The sequence below is a fragment of the Marmota marmota genome, unplaced genomic scaffold, assembly GCF_001458135.2.
Source record: "Marmota marmota marmota unplaced genomic scaffold, marMar, whole genome shotgun sequence".
In the NCBI taxonomy this organism is placed as follows: domain Eukaryota; kingdom Metazoa; phylum Chordata; class Mammalia; order Rodentia; family Sciuridae; genus Marmota; species Marmota marmota.
Genome location: NW_026000272.1, coordinates 9,873,312 through 9,880,131, shown reverse-complemented (window position 1 = coordinate 9,880,131; position 6,820 = coordinate 9,873,312). Strand labels below are relative to the sequence as shown.

Sequence of the window (6,820 nt, the reverse complement as noted above, 5' to 3'; positions counted from 1 at the left end):
ACAATACATTTATTTATTTATTTATTTATTTATATGTGGTGCTGAGGATCCAACCCAGGGCCTCACATGTGTGAGGCTAGCGCTCTACCACTGAGCCACAACCCCAGCCCCTCAAGAGTGTTTTAAAGTGGAGGAAGTGCCGGATTTAAACCCTGTTTCAGAAAGGTTTCAAAAGTGGCAACTTTAAATTAAAAAAAAAAAAAAGAAAGAGAAAGAAAGACTTTGTGGAAATTTCACCATTGGTCACCATTTCTGGGCATTATGTTTTTTTTGCTACCCGTGATTGGCACAAAAATAGAACTTTAGCCAGCAAAATTCACAGTAATTATTCATTTGGCAATGCTTCCCTCCCCAAGCTACCCTAATCCTTAAAATTGACCTTTGAAACTGAAATACCAACTTGGCCACCTTGAAGCTCTGTAAGTATTAGAACCTGCTAGCTCTACACATAAGGAATTCACTGAGAGAGACCTCCAGGTGGTTGTAGATGGACACTCATTTCTTCCAACGCCATTTTTTTTTTGAGTAGTCCATCCTTTCTTCAATGCCTTAAAATACCACCACAGAACTTTAAAAACATTGAAAGAAAACAAGAGAATGTATTTCTCTAATATTAATGAGGAGAAGGCTTTCAAAGCAAGGTATGATTATATAAATATTGGAAACATTTTTATGGCAAAAGACAAAGTAAAATTTAAAAGTAAATGAAAGTCTTGGAGAAAATATTTGCCCCATAGATAGCATAAAAAATGAGTTCCCTAAAATGCTAACAATACCTGCAAATCAATAAGACAGAAATGATCAAGTGGAGAAAGGATTTAAAGAGGAAACTAAAGATGAATAGAAACAGATCACCATATGGAAAGATGACTGAAGAAGTGAAAATTAAAGCCAAAATGAAGCCAGGATAATGGTGCATGCCTGTAATCCCAGGGGCTTGGGAGGCTGAAGCAGGAAGCTCAAAAGTTCAAAGCCAGCCTCAGCAATTTAGCAAGGGGCTAAACAACTCAGTGAGACCCTGTCTCTAAAATTGAATACACAAAAGGGCTAGGGATTTGGCTCAGTGGTTAAGTACCTCTGGGTTCAATCCCTGGTACCAAAAAATAGAGAGAGAGAGAAAGAGAGAGACAGATACCATGTTATTCACCTTCTAATTGGCCTGTATCATAAAGGTCAACAATGTTGGTGAGAGCACAAAGGGAAAAGCAGTCTCATCCATTGTTAGTGTGTGTGCAAGTTGGTACAAGCTTTGTAAGGGCAATTTGGCATATATTATTATTCTAAATTTCTGTCCTCATTACCTTGTAAATAGTTCAAACTACCTCTGTTCCTGACTTAATTTCCTATTTTTAAAAATATTTTATTTTTTAGTTGTAGTTGGACACAATACACTTATTTATTTATTTATTTATATGTGGTGCTGAGTATCGAACCCAGGGCCTCACACGTGCTAGGCGAGCACTCTACCGCTGAGCCCCAGCCCCAGCCCTAGCCCTTAATTTCGTATTTTTGTATCTGTGTCTCCCAGTGGTGGTGTTTATGATTCTTGCCTCAGCCTGGTAGTCTGACCTTGACTCCCGAGATCCGTGATCCCTTCGCAACTGCAAGTCATTCTCACGAAACATTTGAATTCACCTCGTCTTCACCTTTGAGAGCTTGAGCACAATATGCAGATTGAAGTCACCATCTTGTCATCTTGCTGATGGACTCATGTGACAAGACCAACATTTAGGTTGCTTGCTTCTGTCCTTTTTCTTCTGACTGTTGTTGCTTCCTTGTAGCCAGTAATCACATACATGTTGTCACACAGAAACCGTTTAGCTCTTTTTATTTGTCTTGTGAATCTTATCATTTAGATATGTATTACAAAGTAATAATGTATACTGCTCAATGATACAAATCTGTCGATCATTGTAAATTTGCATGAGTTAGGGTAAGAATGGTCACCAAGCAAAAGAGAGATGATAGGAATGCAAAAAGAGTGTAAAGGTGAGAAAGGTAATGTTGATATCAAACAAAAGGAGAGTTCTTCAAATGATCGATAATGGGGAAAGCAAGAACTCCATAGGGCATTTTTCATGTTAACAAATCAATAATTTGTACAATAAGGAAAAAGGAGGAAGGTATTTGGGCCAGTGTACTGAGGGATACACCAAAATCATTGGGAAAAATCATACATAACTTGAAATGTCAGAATAGAGAAAATGGAAGTAGATTTACACTTACGGTCTCTAAAAACAGAAGGCTGAAGAGGCCTCTCTGCTGTATGTGTCATCCTCCAGTGAGCATCACAAAAATGTAAGTTGGATTTTCGTTCTGTTCAAAAAACAATGACATTCATCACAATGACAATTCATTATGGGTGGTTGGATGGGCTTAAGAAATGTTGTGGTCTGTATGAAAAGAAGTGCCTGGCAGAGGAAGCAGGTTTTGAAGCTTCCACAGAGTATCCTGAATAATGGAAGTCACTAATGGAGGAACTGGCCATTGGTCTGAAGAGCAGGTCTTCAGTGCTGGTGAAATGGGCCTGTTCTCGAAGCGCATGCCAACTTGCATATCCACTGCAAAGGATGACAAAAGAACCAGAGGCTTCAGGCCTGGAAAAGACAAGCTCAAAGTCCTGCTTTGTTCCATTGCTTCTAGTGACTTCCCTGTTAATCTTAGTTTGCTTCAGAAATTCTGAAATCCTTGCCCTCTTGAAAGAGAATCTCAGAAACGCTTTTCTGTCTATGTGAAGGGAAGCCATAAAATATGGGTCACTGAGAAATTCTTTTTGAACTGGTCTTTGAAATGTTTTGTTCCTGAGGTTAAACAATATTTAAATGAAAACAATCGCATATCAAAAGTGTTGCCGGTTTTGGACACTGTTCCCACTGTGGATGCTGATTTGCATTTACCTCAGGGTAGCTCCACTCTTTCAACTCCCACATCCTGGAGGTTCATGTTGTACTCAGCACCAAGAAAGTAGCTTGGCAAAATTTCTCCATTTGTAATGGCTTAACAATAGTAGACAAATAAGTGAGAGGAAGAAAATAATCAACCCTTAATGAAATCTGGCAGAAGTTTGGAATGAGGTTAAAACTGATACTGAGGGGCTGGGGTTGTGGCTCAGCAGTAGAGCGCTCGCCTCACACGTGCAAGGCCCTGGGTTCGATCCTCAGCACCACATAAAAATAAATAAATAAATAAAATAAAGTCAGAAAGCCAGAGAGATGAAGCTAATATAGTATTCTAAGAATTCTTAGCAAAGACATTAGGAACCTACTGTTCTCTTGGCTACTTGTACACAGTCTCATTGGATGTCTATTTTGAACTCAGTTGGNGAAGGCCTCTGTCCAGTGGTAGAAGAAATCGAAAATGTTATAACATTTGCAAAAATAGTTGAGTGGTAGAGGGTTTGAAGAGATTAAGTTAAGTGACATTGCCCTAAGTGACTCTCACCCTGAGAAGATAGTTGAGAAATATTTCATAGATGTGATCACCAAATGTTGATAGAAGATGCCGCTGTAGGTTAACCTCCAGAACTCAAAGTTGAGGCACCTACTCTGAAAATCAAATTGTTGGGATGACTCAGAAGAAAAAGGACCTGCAGGGGGATATATGACCTTCAGGCAAGGCTTAACTGATGACTCACAACCCTATGAAGCAGTCATAGGAAACCTGCAAAGAGAAGTCATTAAGTGTTTTGTCTCTGATCTTTTAACAGGGGAGAAGAATCTGGACCATCTGCCATGCCGTTCAGACCTGCTCCACACATAGCACCGCACACAGGATAGCTGGATCGAGGGGTTAGACTCTGATATCTCTAGACTCTGATGGTGACGTGGTGACCCATGTGCTGGGGATGAAACTGGAGCAGAAGACTGAGCTCACTTCTCTGCAAACCGATTCCCATTTTCTCTTTCCTTTCCCAATTGCTACTGCCGTGACCAGTACTTTCACTGGTGCATTATCATCCTTACCCTGAAGTCAGAGAGAAATAGAAATCATTGTCCAGTAACCAGTATTGCTAATGTAGAATGTGCAAAATATCATTGACATTTACTTCAGTGAACAAACCAGTTGTCCCAGCTTTCACAGTATTCTCTTCTCTGCTCCCTCCCCCAACCCCTTTTTTTCCCTAAAAGGTCTTAAATTTCTCCAGCACAGATAGTGTGGGGGTTTCAGGAACTCAACCATAGGGAGGGGACTGCAATATCTGATTTGACAATTTGATTTTGTGCTCCTGATCCTGAAAGTTGTTTCACTTCTGACTAAGCCTAACTTGCTTTTTTACCAGAAGGGACTAATCTGCTCTAAGTTAATTTGTTTTGCAGTGATTCTATAACTTAGCTATTGGCTGGTCTTGAAAGGCAGTACATTTGTGCAGAATTCCTGGATTTACATTGTTACCTAACTAAGGAGGAAGAGCTGTTATACTTCATTTCTGTGGTTCCTCTCTGTTCTCAAATCTGGCCTCCCAGTAATTTGAACAGTAGAATATCCCGCTAGATTCTGATACTTCCTGTGCTGGAGAATTCATTTCCAGATTGAACATTTTTTTATTCCCACTGTATCCCTTATGTTTACTTTATTCAACTCAATTGTTTTTATAGAAGTCATTGTTTCAATTTTGGAATTCTCCAGGCAGATTTAACAGATGGGAAAAATAAAGTCAGAAAGCCAGAGAGATGAAGCTAATATAGTATTCTAAGAATTCTTAGCAAAGACATTAGGAACCTACTGTTCTCTTGGCTACTTGTACACAGTCTCATTGGATGTCTATTTTGAACTCAGTTGGACAGTTACTCTGGGAACCAGAGAGACAGGAAGTCTAAATAGCATTGTTGTTTCTTCTCTCTTAACTGCCGCTTGGGCCAGCATTGTTGTACTGGCACCATAATTATATGTCATGATGAAGAGCAAACATCCTGAATAGGAAGAGGAGGAAAAATAACTCTTCAGCATGTAGTTGCCAAAAAGGAACTTATATAGCTAAAAACCATAAAGACAACCTGGAATGATGAGATTTGGGTGCAGTAGTCAAATAAATGCTACCTTTGAGTAACAGCATGAAAAATGACAGCACAGAATAAATTGAATTTGCTCTTAGAGGAAACATAGAAGGAACCTACATGAGTTGTGATTAGGAATGGGGGAATCCAGTAATTTTCTCCCCAGTCTGGAAGTCTGAATGATAGGCTCCCCATAACTGAATTTGAAGTGATCAGGAAAAAGGGGAGAAGATGAAGGCTACAAGGACATGCCTGCATAGTTACTTGAGATGACAGATATTCTTGAGAGAAAAGTTTATCAGCCTCATTGGTTGACCTTGGGAGTACCTTAAGCCCTTTCTTAGAGACCAAGGTAAGTAGTAATATTATTTTCTTTTCTTATTATTTGAAGAGTTGTGATTCACATTTTAGTCCCTTCCAGAATAGAAAGTTAGGCATAGGTGCCTTAGGAAAAAAAGGTATATGTAGCATCAATTTCTGGAAAAGAAAAATAGAAAGTACCTCCCATTTCTACTTATGTTTTTTTCTTCTAGGTTATAGGATGTAGGTAAAATAATACATAAATATTAGTGTATAAAACATCTTAACACTTTGCATCTATTGTTTCCATAAACCTAAGTGGAGAAGTCTGTGTGGTAAATATTTCAAGTTTCTGTGGGTTATTTGCTTAATTATTTATTGGAGGGTGGGTACTGGGGATGGAACTCAGGGGTACTCAACCACTGAGCCACACCCCCAGCCCTATTTTGTATTTTATTTAGAGACAGGGTCTCACTAAGTTGCTTAGCATGTCACTTTTGCTGAGGCTGGCTTTGAACTCATGATCCTCCTGCCTCAGCCTCCTGAACTGCTCAGATTTCAGGCGTGTACCATCGTGCCCAGCTAATTTGCTTATTCTTAATCATGCCTAGAAGTAAATATTTTTAAGCCAATGATCTTTTTTTAATCAGTATATTTTTTATAATCAGTGCTTCTATATGCTTTTAAAGCATAAGCTTTCCCAATCATGTAGCATTCATTGAGATTACTGCCTTGGCTCTTGTTTCTCTTAATTAGACCAGAATTAGAGAAATCAAAATTTAAATTGAATTGCATCCACTAGGAACTCTTAATGGAAAATAATAAAATTAGCATGGTTTTTTGTTTGTTTGTTTTGTTGTTTGTTTGTTTTGTACCCTAGAGATTGAACCTAGGGATGCTTAACCACTGAGCCACATCCCCAGACCTTTTTATATTTTATTTAGAAACAGGGTCTCATTAAGTTGCTTAGAGCCTCACTAAGTTGCTGAGGCTGGCTTTGAACTTGTGATTCTCCTACCTCGCCTCCTGAGCTGCTGACATTACAGGCGTTTGCCACAGCATCCAGTGAGGAATTGAACATCATATAATCTTATTTGTTGTGGACCATGGCTTGATAGATGGAAACATTTGTCTGGGGCCTAAGTCATTTGAAATAAATGTTAGAATGAATCTAGTTCTTATTTAAGACAAAATTCAGTTAAAATAATCTAAGAAGTATCACTGATAAGGGTAAATAATGGACATATTTTAATGTAGTTCAGTTCAAGAAGTCAGTAGAACTCACAGGAGGTTGTGAAGGTTTGGTATAGGCTAAATGGAGCAATAGAACTTCATGACAGCACTATAGTGTAAACAGGTATTGTTCTTCTTTAAGTGAAAAATAGCCCCCCAAATTGAAAAGCTAACATTTCTCTGAGTAGGTTATATGCTGACATTTCTTTGAGTAGTTTTAGTAGAAAGGCCCTTTCTGTTGCCAAATGGTTTGGGCGAGTTCTTTTTTGTTTTTCTTCTCTTTTTTTTGGGGG

At 38.7% G+C, this 6,820-nt stretch overlaps 1 long non-coding RNA gene across 2 annotated transcripts in view; it reads left to right on the top strand.

The window, feature by feature from the left end:
• LOC125614327 overlaps window positions 1–6,204 on the top strand; it is a 58,434-nt gene extending 52,230 nt beyond the window's left edge. For both annotated transcript variants that reach the window (XR_007344936.1, XR_007344937.1), the window contains one exon: window positions 3,707–6,204. This is a non-coding gene — a long non-coding RNA (uncharacterized LOC125614327). The remainder of the gene's footprint in view (window positions 1–3,706) is intronic.
• The last annotated feature ends 616 nt before the right edge of the window (window positions 6,205–6,820 follow it).